The sequence below is a fragment of the Tamandua tetradactyla genome, chromosome 15, assembly GCF_023851605.1.
Source record: "Tamandua tetradactyla isolate mTamTet1 chromosome 15, mTamTet1.pri, whole genome shotgun sequence".
In the NCBI taxonomy this organism is placed as follows: Eukaryota; Metazoa; Chordata; class Mammalia; order Pilosa; family Myrmecophagidae; genus Tamandua; species Tamandua tetradactyla.
The window spans coordinates 80,475,550-80,493,851 of NC_135341.1; the positions used below are offsets into that span (position 1 = coordinate 80,475,550).

At 36.0% G+C, this 18,302-nt stretch overlaps 1 protein-coding gene across 10 annotated transcripts in view; it reads right to left on the reverse strand.

Annotated features, from left to right (window-relative positions):
* Window positions 1–18,302, reverse strand: part of STAG1 (STAG1 cohesin complex component) — a 496,328-nt gene that overhangs the window by 222,644 nt on the left and 255,382 nt on the right. The window contains exon 1 of one of the 10 annotated variants that reach the window (XM_077130208.1): window positions 6,842–7,426. The exons of the other annotated variants lie outside the window; for them this stretch is intronic. The gene's annotated coding sequence lies outside the window, so the exon portion shown is untranslated. Of the gene's footprint in view, window positions 1–6,841; window positions 7,427–18,302 lie in introns of those variants that run through there. 10 annotated transcript variants of the gene reach the window in all.

An 18,302-nucleotide genomic window follows, 5' to 3' on the forward strand; every position in this document is an offset into this window, starting at 1 on the left:
GAAACCCCCAGGCCGCGGAGAACGGTGACCCCGTGACACGTGCACTCTCTCGGGCGGGCCGCTGCCGCTGGCGCCCTCCCGCCACGCGTGTTGTCCAGGGCCGACTAGGAAATTCGGACGGGCTCTTTCCCTGGCTGTGGCGACCAGCAACCCTCCCTGCGTTCGGACCCCGGGCCGGCTCAAGCCGCTTCGGCTAGCGAACCCCCAGGACGGCGAGAGTTTTCCAAAGTTTAAGGTCCCACAGCACCTTTTACTGGTGGGACCCGCAGACAAACGTGTGCCACAAGCGCCACCTACTGGGCAGGATAAGAAAAACAGAACCCAGAGATTTCACAGAAAAATATTACAACCTTGCTGGGTCCAACACCAAGAGAAATCTGAATAAATGCCCAGACGCCAGCAGCAGAAGATAACTGTCCACGCTCAAAAGATTGAGAATATGGCTCAGTCAAAGGAACAAACCAATAGCTCAAATGAGACACAAGAGCTGAGACAACTAATGCTGAATATACGAACAGAAATGGAAAACCTCTTCAAAAATGAAATCGATAAATTGAGGGAGGACATGAAGAGGACATGGGCTGAACATAAAGAAGAAATAGAAAAACTGAAAAAATAAATCGCAGAACTTATGGAAGTGAAGGATAAAGTAGCAAACATAGAAAAAATAATGAATAGCTACAATGATAGATTTAAAGAGACAGAAGATAGAATTAGTGATTTGGAGGATGGAACATCTGAATTCCAAAAAGAAACAGAAACTATAGGGAAAAGAATGGAAAAATTTGAACAGGGTATCAGGGAACTCAAGGACAATATGAACCGCACAAATATACGTGTTGTGGGTGTCCCAGAAGGAGAAGAGAAGGGAAAAGGAGGAGAAAAACTAATGGAAGAAATTATCACTGAAAATTTCCCAACTTATGAAAGACCTAAAATTACAGATCCAAGAAGTGCAGCGCACCCCAAAGAGATTAGACCCAAATAGGCGTTCTCCAAGACACTTACTAGTTAGAATGTCAGAGGTCAAAGAGAAAGAGAAGATCTTGAAAGCAGCAAGAGAAAAACAATCCATTACATACAAGGGAAACCCAATAAGACTTTGTGTAGATTTCTCAGCAGAAACCATGGAAGCTAGAAGACAGTGGGATATATTTAAAATACTAAAAGAGAAAAACTGCCAACCAAGACTCCTATATCCAGCAAAATTATCCTTCAAAAATGAGGGAGAAATTAAAACATTCTCAGACAAAAAGTCACTGAAAGAATTTGTGACCAAGAGACCAGCTCTGCAAAAAATACTAAAGGGAGCACTAGAGTCAGATACAAAAAGACAGAAGAGAGAGATATGGAAAAGAGTGTAGAAAGAAGGAAAATCAGATATGATATATATAATACAAAAGGCAAAATGTTAGAGGAAAATATTATCCAAACAGTAATAACACTAAATGTCAATGGACTGAATTCCCCAATCAAAAGACATAGATTGGCAGAATGGATTAAAAAACAGGATCCTTCTATATGCTGTCTACAGGAAACACATCTTAGACCCAAAGATAAACATAGGTTGAAAGTGAAAGGTTGGGAAAAGATATTTCATGCAAATAACAACCAGAAAAGAGCAGGGGTGGCTATACTAATATCCAACAAATTAGACTTCAAATGTAAAACAGTTAAAAGAGACAAAGAAGGACACTCTCTACTAATAAAAGGAACAATTAAACAAGAAGACATAACAATCATAAATATTTACGCACCGAATCAGAATGCCCCAAAATACGTGAGGAATATACTGCAAACACTGAAAAGGGAAATAGACTCATATACCATAATAGGTGGAGACTTCAACTCACCACTCTCATCAAGGGACAGAACATCTAGACAGAGGATCAACAAAGAAATAGAGAATCTGAATATTACTATAAATGAACTAGACTTAATAGACATTTATAGGACATTACATCCCACAACAGCAGGATACACCTTTTTCTCAAGTGCTCATGGATCATTCTCAAAGATAGACCATATGCTGGGTCACAAAGCAAGTCTTAACAAATTTAAAAAGATTGAAATCTTACACAACACTTTCTCGGACCATAAAGGAATGATGTTGGAAATCAATAATAGGCAGAGTGCCAGAAAATTCACAAATACGTGGAGGCTCAACAACACACTCCTAAACAACGACTGGGTCAAAGAAGAAATTGCAAGAGAAATTAGCAAATACCTCGAGGCGAACGAAAATGAAAACACAACATATCAAAACTTATGGGACGCAGCAAAGGCAGTGCTAAGAGGGAAATTTATTGCTCTAAATGCCTATATCAGAAAAGAAGAAAAGGCAAAAATTCAGGAATTAACTATCCATTTGGAAGAACTGGAGAAAGAACAGCAAGCTAACCCCAAAGCAAGCAAAAGGAAAGAAATAACAAAGATTAGAGCACAAATAAATGAAATTGAAAACATGAGAACAATAGAGAAAATCAATAAGGCCAGAAGTTGGTTCTATGAGAAAATCAATAAGATTGATGGGCCCTTAGCAAGATTGACAAAAAGAAGAAGAGAGAGGATGCAAATAAATAAGATCAGAAATGGAAGAGGAGACATAACTACTGACCTCACAGAAATAAAGGAGGTAATAACAGGATACTATGAACAACTTTACGCTAATAAATACAACAATTTAGAGGAAATGGACGCGTTCCTGGAAAGACATGAACAACCAACTTTGACTCAAGAAGACATAGATGACCTCAACAAACCAATCACAAGTAAAGAAATTGAATTAGTCATTCAAAAGCTTCCTAAAAAGAAAAGTCCAGGACCAGATGGCTTCACATGTGAATTCTACCAAACGTTCCAGAAAGAATTAGTACCAATTCTCTTCAAACTCTTCAAAAAAATCGAAGTGGAGGGAAAACTACCTAATTCATTCTATGAAGCCAACATCACCCTCATACCAAAACCAGGCAAAGATATTACAAAAAAAGAAAATTACAGACCAATCTCTCTAATGAATACAGATGCAAAAATCCTCAATAAAATTCTAGCAAATCATATCCAACAACACATTAAAAGAATTATACATCATGACCAAGTAGGATTCATCCCAGGTATGCAAGGATGGTTCAACATAAGAAAATCAATTAATGTAATACACCATATCAACAAATCAAAGCAGAAAAATCACATGATCATCTCAATTGATGCAGAGAAGGCATTCGACAAGATTCAACATCCTTTCCTGTTGAAAACACTTCAAAAGATAGGAATACAAGGGAACTTCCTTAAAATGATAGAGGGAATATATGAAAAACCCACAGCTAATATCATCCTCAATGGGGAAAAATTGAAAACTTTCCCCCTAAGATCAGGAACAAGACAAGGATGTCCACTATCACCACTATTATTCAACATTGTGTTGGAGGTTCTAGCCAGAGCAATTAGACAAGAAAAAGAAATACAAGGCATCAAAATTGGAAAGGAAGAAGTAAAACTATCACTGTTTGCAGACGATATGATACTATACGTCGAAAACCCAGAAAAATCCACAACAAAACTACTAGAGCTAATAAATGAGTACAGCAAAGTAGCAGGCTACAAGATCAACATTCAAAAATCTGTAGCATTTCTATACACTAGTAATGAACAAGCTGAGGGGGAAATCAAGAAACGAATCCCATTTACAATTGCAACTAAAAGAATAAAATACCTAGGAATAAATTTAACTAAAGAGACAAAAAACCTATATAAAGAAAACTACAAAAAACTGCTAAAAGAAATCACAGAAGACCTAAATAGATGGAAGGGCATACCGTGTTCATGGATTGGAAGACTAAATATAGTTAAGATGTCAATCCTACCCAAATTGATTTACAGATTCAATGCAATACCAATCAAAATCCCAACAACTTATTTTTCAGAAATAGAAAAACCAATAAGCAAATTTATCTGGAAGGGCAGGGTGCCCCAAATTGCTAAAAACATCTTGAGGAAAAAAAAACGAAGCTGGAGGTCTCGCGTTGCCTGACTTTAAGGCATATTATGAAGCCACAGTGGTCAAAACAGCATGGTATTGGCATAAAGATAGATATATCGACCAATGGAATCGAATAGAGTGCTCAGATATAGACCCTCTCATCTATGGACATTTGATCTTTGATAAGGCAGTCAAGCCAACTCACCTGGGACAGAGCAGTCTCTTCAATAAATGGTGCCTAGAGAACTGGATATCCATATGCAAAAGAATGAAAGAAGACCCATCTCTCACACCCTATACAAAAGTTAACTCAAAATGGATCAAAGATCTAAACATTAGGTCTAAGACCATAAAACAGTTAGAGGAAAATGTTGGGAGATATCTTATGGATCTTACAACTGGAGGCGGTTTTATGGACCTTAAACCTAAAGCAAGAGCACTGAAGAAGGAAATAAATAAATGGGAACTCCTCAAAATTAAACACTTTTGTGCATCAAAGAACTTCATCAAGAAAGTAGAAAGACAGCCTTCACAATGGGAGACAATATTTGGAAATGATATATCAGATAAAGGTCTAGTATCCAGAATTTATAAAGAGATTGTTCATCTCAACAACAAAAAGACAACCAACCCAATTACAAAATGGGAAAAAGACTTGAACAGACACCTCTCAGAAGAGGAAATACGGATGGCCAAGAGGCACATGAAGAGATGCTCAATGTCCCTGGCCATTAGAGAAATGCAAATCAAAACCACAATGAGATATCATCTCACACCCACCAGAATGGCCATTATCAACAAAACAGAAAATGACAAATGCTGGAGAGGATGTGGAGAAAGAGGCACACTTATCCACTGTTGGTGGGAATGTCAAAGGGTGCAACCACTGTGGAAGGCAGTTTGGCGGTTCCTCAAAAAGCTGAATATAGAACTGCCATATGACCCAGCAATACCATTGCTAGGTATCTACTCAAAGGACTTAAGGGCAAAGACACAAACGGACATTTGCACACCAATGTTTATAGCAGCATTATTTACAATTGCAAAGAGATGGAAACAGCCAAAATCTCCATCAACAGAAGAGTGGCTAAACAAACTGTGGTATATACATACGATGGAATATTATGCAGCTTTAAGACAAGATAAACTTATGAACCATGTAATAACATGGATGGACCTAGAGAATATTATGCTGAGTGAATCCAGCCAAAAACTAAAGGACAAATACTGTATGGTCCCACTGATGTGAACGGACATTCGAGAATAAACTTGAAATATGTCATTGGTAAAACAGAGTTCAGCAGGAGTTAGAAACAGGGTAAGACAATGGGTAATTGAAGCTGAAGGGATACAGACTGTGCAACAGGACTAGATACAAAAACTCAAAAATGGACAGCACAATAATACCTAATTGTAAAGCAATCATGTTAAAACACTGAATGAAGCTGCATCTGAGCTATAGGTTTTTGTTTTGTTTTGTGTTGTTTTGTTTTGATTTTACTATTATTACTTTTATTTTTTTTTCTATATTAACATTCTATATCTTTTTCGGTTATGTTGCTAGTTCTTCTAAACCAATGCAAATGTACTAAGAAATGATGATCATGCATCTATGTGATGATGTTAAGAATTAATGATTGCATGTGTAGAATGGTATGATCTCTAAATGTTGGGTTAATTTCTTTTTTTCCGTTAATTAAAAAAAAAAAAAAAGAGAAGGGATAATTGGAGATGAAGGGATACAGACTGTACAACGGGACTGGATATAAAAACTCAGAAATGGACAGCACAATACTACCCAATTGTAATGCAATTATGTTAAAACACTGAATGAAGCTGCATGTGAGGTATAGGTTTTTTGTTTTTGTTTTTTTTGTTTTTTTTCTTTCTATTATTGTTTTAATTCTTATTCTGTTGTCTTTTTATTTCTTTTTCTAAATTGATGCAAATGTACTAAGAAATGATGAATATGCAACTATGTGATGTTATTAAGAATTACTGATTGTACATGTAGATTGGAATGATTTCTAATTGTTTTGTTAATTCTTTTTTTAATTAATAAAAAAAAAGAAAAAAGAAAAAAAAAAAAAAAAAAAAAAACTTCTTCCAGACCTAAGTGATTCAGAAGAAGTAATGGCTAAGACAATTCTTGTGTTATATGAAAATCAAAATGAAGGATCCTGAACTCAAAATAGTGAGATGCAACTTTACAGTTAGATAAAGGGAAGCATTCCATTCAAAAGTAAATGTGTATTTTTAAGAGATTTATTTTATGACACTCTTTCTGCTCTTTTAAATGTAGTAATGAAATATTTGGGCTATGTGGGAAATTATATAAAAAAACAGGAATAAAATAATCAACTCCTTTTCCTTTTCAATTATTTTAGAACTATCTTTCCATAGCTGTTTTTCACAGCAGGGCAAAAAGTTCTCAAAATTCATTTTAAAGTAGGTAAGTGTCTTGCTCTATAAGAAGAGTCTCAAGAGGACAATCAAATTGAGTTCTATAAAAATATAAAAAGCAACATACTGTTTTCTCCATCTAAATATACATGTAACAGTATCAATAGGCTGCTATGCTAAGAGATTGAATATAATTTAAGCAACACATGGCTTACAGTATTATTACCTTAGAATTAAAGAAATTACTGCTTATAAAGTATATTGGCTGTAAATTTTTATTAATTTTTATTTAGTAGAGTGAATATTTTATTGTTTTTCCATTTATTTCTCCCTGGATTTTGGCAATTCAGAAGTCAGACAGATATACACAAATGAATACCATTTCTAAGTCAAGTATGACCATTCTTATGGTCAGTCTTTGATAACCAGCCTTTAAGATGCTCTTCTAATAATCTCTACCTTGTGAAACTTAAGACCTTATGTAATCTCCTTCATTGAGTCAGGACTAAATTAAGTGACTCTGGTCTAACAAATTCAATAAGGAGGCAGTGACTAGGTGTGACTCAGAGTAAAGGTCATAAAGGGAATGTGGCATCACTCTCTCTATTGGATCACTTAGCACAGGGAAACAAGGTATCCTGTCACAAAGATTCAGGCAGCCTATGGAAAGGTCCAGGTGTTAAGGAAATGAGGACATCAGCTGAAAGCCATGTAAATCAGGCTTCCTGGAAGAGAATTCACTCCCAAATAAGCTTTAAGATAAGGCCTGGAAGGCAGTATGACCCTGAGCAAGAACCACCCAGCTAAGCCTCTACACCAAATGCCTGACCCACAAACTGGGAAAGGTATATAGTGGAGATTCAACTACATTTTCAAAGGACTAGCAATGTTCATAAGTGAGGACTATATCTCCATCTTAATTTAATGGTTAATGTGGCTTTAAGCCAGTAGGTTATGGCTTATGAATTTGTTACAGAGCAATAAATAACTAATACAGATTTCATAAAGATTTCCACTAACAATTTCCAGGAAAATTGCTGTATTTTAAGAGGATTTTACATATTTTTTAAAAAATTTAAATGTAAAGGACAATGGTAATACCACAATTTCAGAAATAATAAGTGATCAAGCGATTCCATTCTCAGGCTACTTGAAATATAAACGTCCATAAAAAGAAATACAAGAATTTTTTAACCTTTATTCATAATAGCATACATGTATATGCATATGTATGAGTGTATATAATATCTATGAACACAGGGAAACACAACAGATGAATTAACAAACTGTGGACTAAGCAATAAAATGAAACAGACTATCGATACATGCAATAACATGGATGATTCTTCTAGACATTATGCTGAGTGAAAAAAGCTATACTAAAGAGGAGAATGTATAATGTGATTCCATTTACATGAAATTCTAGACCAAGAAAAATTAATGTATTTAGGTGGGGTGATAGAGTGGAGATTATCTAGAAAGCAATGGAATTTTCTAGGGAGACAGAAATATTTCATATCTACATTCAAGTGTTGTTACATGGGGTATACATTAGGAAATCATCAATCTGCACATTTAAAATATCTGAATTTTAATGTATCTAAATTATATCTTAGTAACAGTGACTTTAAAAACTCAAGAAAAAAGACAATGCAAATCCCTACTATTTCAGTAATAATTTACACATCATTGTTAAGATACTTCCAGTGTAAATTATACTCAATTCTATTTCCATCACTGACAGGGCAGTTTTCATATAGTGGACATTTAACTACATTTTCAATGGACTAGCAATATATATGGGTGAGGACTGTATCCCTGCCTTAATTTAGTGTTATACATGAGGGGCAAAAACACAGTAACCAGCATTAAAGTAATATGAAAACACAATGCCATGCTTAGCATCTTTAAAGGTGACAATTATGCACCCAAATAGCCACTATGAATGAAATAAAAGTAGGTATGTAAAGCCATAATTCTGAAAGCAAACGAAAGCTTGATATTGCTTGATACTTAAGTTAAAAAAAAAAAAACAAACAAAAAGAAAAACGGGAAAATTCTTTTGCTGTCACAACTACTATTTCAAAGGTGTGCCTATTTACTTTGTATCTATTCATTCTTCTCCAGTTAGGTCCCACAACTCTCCTGAAATTGCTTCCTCAGACAAATTACCTCCCAATTGCTGCAAACAGCCTTTCTTTAGAATTACCCCACACATTCTCTTTAAAGCTCATTATATAGCTTTTTTTTGGGGGGGGGGGGGCGCAAGCCTCAGGATCATTATATTGGTTTTTTTTTTAACTTTTATTAATTAAAAAAAATTAACAAACAAAACATTAAGATATCATTCCATTCTACATATACAATCAGTAATTCTTAATATCATCACATAGTTTCGTATCATTTCTTAGAACATTTGCATCAATTAAGAAGAAGAAATAAAAAAACAGAAAAAAAAATAAAACGATAATAGAGAAAAAAAATTATACATATCATACCCCTTACCCCTTGCTTTCATTTACCACTAGCATTTCAAACTAAATTTATTTTAACATTTGTTCCCCCCTATTATTTATTTTCATTCCATATGTTCTACTCCTTTCTTGACAAGGTAGATAAAAGGAGCATCAGACACAATGTTTTCACAATCACACAGTCACATTGTAACAGCTATATTATTATTCAATCATCCTCAAGAAACATGGCTACTGGAAGACAGCTCTACATTTTCAGGCAGTTCCCTCCAGCCTCTCTGTTACACTTTAACTAAAAAGGTGATATCTACTTAATGCATAAGGATAACCTCCAGGATAACCTCTCGACTCTGGAATCTCTTAGCCATTGCCACTTTGTCTCCTTCCACTCTTTCCCCTTTTGGTCGAGAAGGTTTTCTCAATCCCTTGATGCTGAGTCTCAGCTTACTCTAGGATCTCTGTCCCATGTTGCCAGGAAGGTCTACACCCCTGGGAGTCATGTCCCACATAGACAGGTGGAGGGTGATGAGATTGCTTGTGGCGTTGGCTGGAGAGAGAGGCCACATCTGAGCAACAAAAGAGGCTCTCTTGGGGGTGACTCTTAGGCCTAGATTTTAAGTAGACTTGACCTATCCTTTGTGGGTTAAGTTTCATATGAACAAACCCCAAGACTGGGGGCTCAGCCTATAGCTTTGGTTGTCCACACTGCTTGTGAGAATATCAAGAATTCAACTTGGGGAAGCTGAATTTCTCCCCGCTCCCACCATTATTATATTGGTTTTTAAAAATCATATTCTCTGCACAGTATTCGCTGATCACTTATTTTGATCTCTCACTAATTTTTATTCACTTTTGTGAATAGATATAGGTAATTTTCAAAGTACTGTGCAACAAGTTTTTCTTTGTTCCTTTTTACATTCTTTAACTTGGATATATGATCTTTTTGCTCCCAACTAGCACATCCACTAGAGAAAAAATTGTTAGAGAAGACCACCAGTTATTTATTTTTGCATTCTCCCATTACCTTGAAAAACGTCTGACATCTGAAGCCCTTCTTTATTCCCACGTCTATTAACCTATCTTCGACAAAAGACAAAAAAATCTTGCTGTACCCCAAGACTAGTACTCAAAATAAATGGAAGAACTAATCTCAGTACATCTTTGCATTCTTGACAACTATAGATTCATAATTCTAACAGAAAATTATTCTAAGATTATGGACAATAAAGGTAAATGAAAGATCTGAAAATTCAGATACACAACAATATAAATAAGATTTAAAAATAAATTTTAAAAAGAGATCATTTTCCACCTTCTTAATCATTAACTAATTACCTTACCTTGATAATACAGAAAGAATAACCTACCCACATATATATTCTATAATAAAAAAAAAAAAGATTGTTTGGAGCAGGTTGTCCTAATGAGGTGTCTAACAAATATAAAGGAAGACTTTTCGAAACTGTCATTTTTAACTACACATAATTTCAGAAATTAAGGAAACATCAGAAAGCTACCATCAAGTTCTTGATAACTTAAATTATGTTATTGTGGGTGGTTGTGTAACTTAGTACAAGCTCTATGATGGGAAATTCGATAAATGTCAGTCAAAATTGCAAATTTCCATAGTCTTTGAACTTGATATTGTACTTACAGAAAAGTATCTGTGAACTCGCACATGCAAAATATTGAATGTATATGACTATTCCCTAAAGCACTGTTCACAAAAAGGAAATAAAACCCATGTATATCAATAAGGATCTGGTTAAAAAAATGAAAGTGATTATGATAATGATGATGCGTGGGCAGCTAACATTTGGATGATTATCTGCCAGGAACTGTGTTAATAATAAATATTTGATGTTGATTAATACATTAAATCTTGCAACAATCACATGAATAATGTACATCTCCAATTTTACAGATGAAAACAACTGAGGTACTCAGAGGTTTGACAACTTAGTGAGAATATAAAGGACAGTTTCCCGGTGGAGAGCTAGTGTTAAGTGCAAGTACACTGGACATAGGTCCATGTTCAATGACTATTATTTACTTACTCACAAAGAATGCCTCTATACAATGAAATCTACGGAACTGTGGAAAAAATAAAACAAAATAAAGCTGTCTATGATTGATATGGAAAGATCTGTAGGATATATGTGTACACATGAAAAAGAAAGGTAAATGTATGTGTGTTCGTACATGCATTAAAATATTTCTGGAAAGATATATAATTATCTCGTAAAACTGGTTGCCTGTGGTAAAGAGAAATGTTTGGCTAGGATTTAAAAATGTAAAGAAGACATTACATTGCACACCCTTCATATTTTTTGAAATTTGAATGATATGAATTTATGACTCAAGAAATTTCAACAGTCATTTCAAGATTCATTATAAATATCTTGGGATGTATGTGATCTGTATAGGTGGTAAATGCAAAAATTGGGAAGAAAACGCACCTCATAAACTAATAGAAATCTACATTTCCAAAAGATATATATAATCACTTAAGAAGCCATAAAAATAGAAATAGTTATTACATCTTCTCTACTGATGAGTCTGTCTCTAGATGGCAGCCTGTACTTTGTAACATTCTTTGGAAACACTAATATACTTCTTTACTTCTTCCTCATAAATTGAAAAGACAAGTGAAACACCAAATAAAGATTTAAAAGACCCAACAACTGTATATTGGCATATGATACATAAGTATCAATTATAGACTTTCATGACTGCATAGGGTATCTACCATTTACATCAAAAACAAACTTATCAAGTATTAGCAATTCAAATTTTGGAGCTTGGTCAAGTCATGCTGTCACAATCCAGGACCCAGTAAACTAGATACTTGTATACCAGTGTTAGTAATGGCATTATTCACAGTAGTGAATAAACAAATGTGGGAAAAAACAACAACAGATGAATGGATGAATAAAACATGGCTCATGCACACTAGAGAACATGATTCAGTCTGAAGAAGTTTTGAGACATGTACCAACATGGGTGAACCTTGAAACATTATCCTCAGTGAAATAAGCAAGGCACACAAGTACAAATATTATATGATGTAACTTACATGAAATTATCTAGAATTAGCAAATTCGCAGAGACAGAGCAGATTAAGGTTACCAGCAGAAGAAGTAAGTGGGGAGGGGGAGACTTTGCTTAGTAGGTATAGAGTATATTAAAAAAAAAGAAGAGTGGCAGATGACTAAGCAAAGTTTGATAGGCCTCATAAATTATTGCACCTGTAGATATTTGCGTCTTTTTTTGATTGGCTCATTTGACACTTTTCTTTACTGTACTGATTTTAGGGACAGAGACTATAACTAAATATACGACACATGGTGTTTAAAATATACACATTTAAGAAATGCTTGGCATGATGTCAGTTTTTTCTTTTCAAAATAAGTTATGCAGTACATTTCATTAGATGCTTTTAAAACACTTTATGAGTAAGCCACTGTGCTGGTTTGAAAGCAAGTATGCCCCCTAAGAAAAGCCATGTTTTAATATAAATCCCATTTCTTAAAGGCAGAATAATCCCTATTCAATACTGTATATTTGAAACTGTAATCAGATCATCTCCCTGGAAGATGTGATTTAGTCAAGAGTGGTTGTTAAATAGGATTAGGTGACGACATGTCTCCACCCATTTGGGTGGGTCTTGATTGGTTTACTGGAGTCCTATAAAAGAGGGCACATTTTGGAGAAAGAGATTCAGAGAGAGCAGAGAATGCTGCAGCACCATGAAGCAGAGTCCACCAGCCAGCGAACTTTAGAGATGAAGAAGGAAGACCTCCCGGGGAGCTTCATGAAACCGGAAGCCAGGAGAGAAAGCTAGCAGATGATGCCGTGTTCGCCATGTGCCCTTCCAGCTGAGAGAGAAGCTCTGACTGTGTTCGCCATGTGCTTTCTCACTTGAGAGATAAACCCTGAACTTCATCGGCCTTCTTGAACCAAGGTATCTTTCCCTGGATGTCTTAGATTGGACATTTCTATAGAATTGTTTTAATTGGGACATTTTCTTGGCCTTAGAACTGTAACTTAGCAACTCATTAAATTCCCTTTTTTAAAAGCCATTCCGTTTCTAGTATATTGCATTCCAGCAGCTAGCAACCTAGAACAACATTTAAAAAAAATGGAAACACAGCCTCCAGAGAAATCTCTAAGAGCTAAAGAAGAATGTTTACTGATTAATTTTCTAATTCCACCAACCTCAAACATTTCCAGAATCTCTTGGAACAAACTCCATTTCAGTTTTTTTTGTCTTCTAAGAACACTGTGCTCATTATTTTTCAATCATATTTCATTTATGATCAAAACAGGTTTTGCCTGCTTGATCACCACATTCACAGTCAGCAGCCAAGACTCTAAGAGGCAATCACCAAAATTCAAACGGTGGTAACCTGCTACCTTAAAGTCAATATAAGAGTAGGCAAAACTACAATTGTAGGCCAAGCATCCCAGAACAAAATGTTTTGAGGAATCATCACTAACACAAGGTCCTATATCACCTAATATAAAATAAAGCTTTAAAAAAAATTAGGTACACCTTAATTTGATAACTACTTGTATTACCAATTGACATAATTACAAATATATTGCTGCATAGTCTATGAGAACATATAAAAACATATTTTCAAAATATCTACAAATTACAGAAGCATTTATTTAGCAAACATGGATATTATTCTACTAGGTCCTGGTGACATAGTAACGAAGGCATGCTCCCTCCATGTTGTAAAAAGTGTGCATAACAATAGCAACAACATGCATTAAGATATATTAAGTCAGAATATTCAGTCAGATGGGGGACAGAGACATTTCTGGAAAAACCATCACGATGGCCACCCAATGAGAACCCCAAGTTCAGTTTAAACTTGTATTGGTTGGCGGTAGTGGTACTGGAAAAACTACATTTGTAAAACATCAGGTGACTGGTAAATTTCAGAAGTATGTAGCCAACTTGGACGTAAGGTACATCCCCTTGTGTTCCGTACCAACAGAGGACCTATTAAATTCAATGGATGTTATCCTGCCGGACAGCAGAAGTTCAGTGGACTGAGAGATGGCTACTATATCCAAGTTCAGTGTGCCATTATAATGTTTGATGTAATACCAAGAGTTACTTACAGGAATGTGCCTGATTGGCATAGAGATCTGGTGTGAGTGTATGAAAACATTCCCATGAGGTAGCATGGCAACAAAGCAGATATTAAGGACAGGAAACAAGGCAAAATGCATTGTCTTCTGGTGAAAGAAGAATCTTTAGTACTATGGCATTTCTGCCAAAAGTAACCATAATTTTGAAAAACCCTTCCTTTGGCTTGCTAGAAACTGATTGGTGACCCTAACTTGGAGTTTGTTGCCATGCCTGCTCTTGCCCCACCAGAGGTTGTCATGGACCCAGCTTTGGCAGTACAGTATGAGCATGATGTAGAGGTTGCTCAGACAACTGCTCTGCCGGATGATGACATGTGAGAAAATGAGGCTGGAGCCCAGTTCAGGTTTCTAGTTTTATATGCAACTGTCCTATGATGTCAGAGGTGCAGTGAATTTGCCACTTTATTATACAGCTAAGCAGAACATGTGCTTAATCTTTGGGATGCTGGAGGAGATACGGGTTTCAGAGCGAACATGGCAGTTTAAAAAAAATTTTTTTTGGGGGCCTGCATATTTAGCTATTTTGGAACACAACTGTTTCCTTCTTGAGTTTCAAATATAAGAATGCTACAGTCACATCACCAAAAAAATCATGTATTGAGTCAAAATAACAAATAAAGAATAGAAGCAAACATGAGAATATGTATTTGTGACAGCAGCTTATGTAAGGTCTCTAAATTCATATTTGGTAAAGAGATAGCACCAATTGGGTGTCTTCAAAGTTAAAACTCCTGCTGAATAGCCTAAGGCACACTGAGCCATAAGAAAAAGCTAAGGCTTCCTGTTATATATTTGTAGCCCATACTGTCTAATTTCTTAAATATTAGGTTCCATATACTTGGAAATTTAAAACATTGCCAATACATGTAAAAATAAATTTGAAAAAAAATGCAATTTGCTTACTGTTTTCCCAAGCTACTATACGCAAAAACTTAAAATGAAAATATTGTCTAGAGGAGATAAGCAAAAGGGAATAAAAAGGTTCTGTAGGGGGTGACTTCATTAACATGGCGATGCAAAAAGCTAGTGAATACCTCTCCCCACAGATCTAGTGAAAAAAAATGACAATCTCACTTGTTTAGAAGTCTGGAAGAAGGTGAAGATTGGAGATGGAACCCACAAACACTGAATCAAAGAAAGTGAAAAATATTAGGTAGGAAACTGCCATACTCAACTGGCTGGTCCGTTTGCTGACACCTCAATTGGTATCACACAGCTTGAGAAGTGCACAGAGGCAGCAGCCAGGATCCTGCCAACCTCCCACAAGGGAAACAGACTATATCATCTCTCACAGCACTGGGACAGATACTCACCCATATCCAGACATGGAGAACAAAGGTGACAGGAACCCACAGCACGACTTAAGCCCCTCAACGGGTAGAATTAAAAAAGGCAGCAAGGAGGAGTTTCCAAAATGGAGGAGTATGGGGGAAATCGAAAACCTTCCCTAAAAGCAGCAATTAGGCAGCAAATACCCAAATTAACAGTTTGGGGACCTGAGAACAGGAGAGGACTTTTTAAGACAAAGGTCAGTGAGGGACTGAGGAAATCCTTCGCCACAAATAAAATGGGGAAACTCCCACAATGAGCCAGATTCTGGCTGGCAAAGCGAGGGCATAGGAAACCTGTAGTTTCAGCCCCGTCCAATCAGACACTGCCAGGGTTCAGAAGGTTAATAGCTTTGAAGGACAATTAAGTTCCCAAACATTGCCATCTGCTGGGAAGACTATGAAGTGCAGGAATTGTAAGTGCTTTTCAATGCCTCTCTAGACCCTGACCTAGGCCCAATGGACCTGGTCTACACCCACTACAAGTATTCGGCCGTTTTGTCTGATAAATATGAATGACTCAACTGTCAAAACAGTACTCCTAAAACAAACTAGGTCTTGCAGGCTGGAGAACACCAAAGTATTCCTTGGCCAACTGCTGCTGGGGAAGCTGAACCTCAGTCCCATAGCCAGAGGTCTTTCCACACAGAAGGCAAGGAATCACAAAACACACTGTGTCCACAAGCAGAGTCTCAGCTAAGGTACACAGAGCCCACCCCCATCCCATAATTCATGGCTTTTAATGAAGTGGGGAGATCTACGGCCTTCACTGGATTGTTTACTGGTCAGGCAAAGAAGGGTCATGGAGGAAGAGGTGAACAAGAGCATCATCTTCTGGGAAGACAGAGAAAGTACATTCTGGAAAACTGTTCATCTGTAAAGCCTCTAGCAGACTTCCAAAAAGGGCTAGACCTCCTTAGGGAGGACCCAGTATGGTTTGATGGGAATTACTAATGTAAAATAAGTGCCAAAGGAGACCTTCAATGCAAACACAAGCAACCACAAAATCTTAGACAAGTGAAGGAAATCAACATTCAAAATAATCTTATCAAGAAAATTAAATGCCAAGAAACCAGGCAAAATAATAAAGCACAGGGAGAAGTGAGAAGACGGAGCAAAGCCAAATGTTCAATTTAAAAAGCCAGAAGAGAAAAAGACTTTGGAAAAAACAATCAAAGGTGTTCAAGTAAATCTGAATAACTTCAATGAGTTGGCTAAAGAGATACTAGATATCAAGAAGACACTAGAAGAACATAAAGAAGAATTTGAAAGATAAATAGAAAAACAGCAGATCTTATGGAAATGAAAGATATTATAGATCAAATTAAAATATACTACAGACAAAACAGCAGACTTAAAAAGGCAGAACAAAAAATAAGCAAACAAGAGGACAGAGAAACTGTGAACACATGAAAGAGCAAATGATGAATAAGAAGGAAAAATTTGAAATGGATGTCAGGGAATTGATAGAAAACATGAAGCACTCAAATCTAAGAATTACTGGTATCACAGAGGGAGAAGAGAAGAGAAAAGAGCTAGGAAGATTATTTGACAAGATAATTGGGGAGAACTTCCTAACCCTTAAAAGAAAAGCAAATCAAAGAAGCCCAAAGAACTCCAAATAGAATAAACACAGAAAGACCCATTCCAAGACACATACTAATCAGACTGTCAAATGCTGAAAGGAGGTAGTCCTAAAAGGTGCAAGAGAAAAGCAACTCATCACATAAAAGGGAAGCCACATAAGATGAAGTACGCATTGGATACCATGGACTCAAGAAGGCAGTGGGTGCAATATATTTAAGATACTGAAAGAGAAAAACTGTCAGTAAAGAATCGTGTATCCAGCAAAGCTTTTCCTCAAATGTAAGGGAGAGTTTAAAATTTTCAGAGATAACAAATATTGAGAGAATTTGTTACCAAGTCACATGCCCTGCAAGAAACACTGAAGGGAGCTCTGTCAGTTGAACAAAAAAAACCTCAGAGGGAGTTCTGGAGGAATGCAGAGAATTGAAGAGCAATTACTAATAATGATAATTTAAATGATAAAAAGTGAGAAAAAATAGATCTGGCAAATAAAAACCAAAGCATAAGATAGTTGAATCAAGAATTGCTTTTATAGTAGTAAATTTGAATGTCCACAGATTAACTACCCAGGTTCAAGACAGAGATTGGCAGATGGATTAAAAAATATGATGCAGCTATAATGCTGTTTACCAGACACTCCTCTTAGACCCAAAGATGCAAATAGGAAGAAAGTGAAAGGATGTAAAAAGATATTCTATCCAAGCAGTAACCAAAAGAAAGCAACAAAACAGACTTTACGTCACAAAATATACTTAAAATGCAAAGATAATGTAAGAGACAAAGAAGGAAACTCTATACTAATAAAGGCGGAAATACACCAAGAAGAAATAACAATCACAAATGTTTATGCATCCAAACAAGGAGCTCCAAAGCACAAGGAAACACAAAACCAAATGGGAGCAACAGACTTTTCTACAATGAAAAGTGAAAGGCATCAAAACACATATTCTTCTATACATATAATAATCAAACACATACTCTTCTATACATATAATAATCAAACAGATGATCAATAAGGAAACAGCAAACCTAAATAACGTAATAACTGAATTAAACTTAACGGAAATATATAGATCACTGCATCCAAAACACCAAGATATATATTCTTCTCTAATGCATATGAAACATGCTCGAGGATAGATCATATGTTGGGATACAAACAGATCAAAGACAGTATTCGAAGTATTTTCTCTGATGATGATGGAATGAAGCTGGAAATCAATAATTACCAAAGAACTGAAACTTCAACAAATACATGGACGTTAAACAACACATCCTTAAACAATCAGTGGCTGACAGAAGCCCCTGCGAGAGAAAACAGTAAATATCTGGAGACGAATGAAAGCGAAAATACAACATATCTCG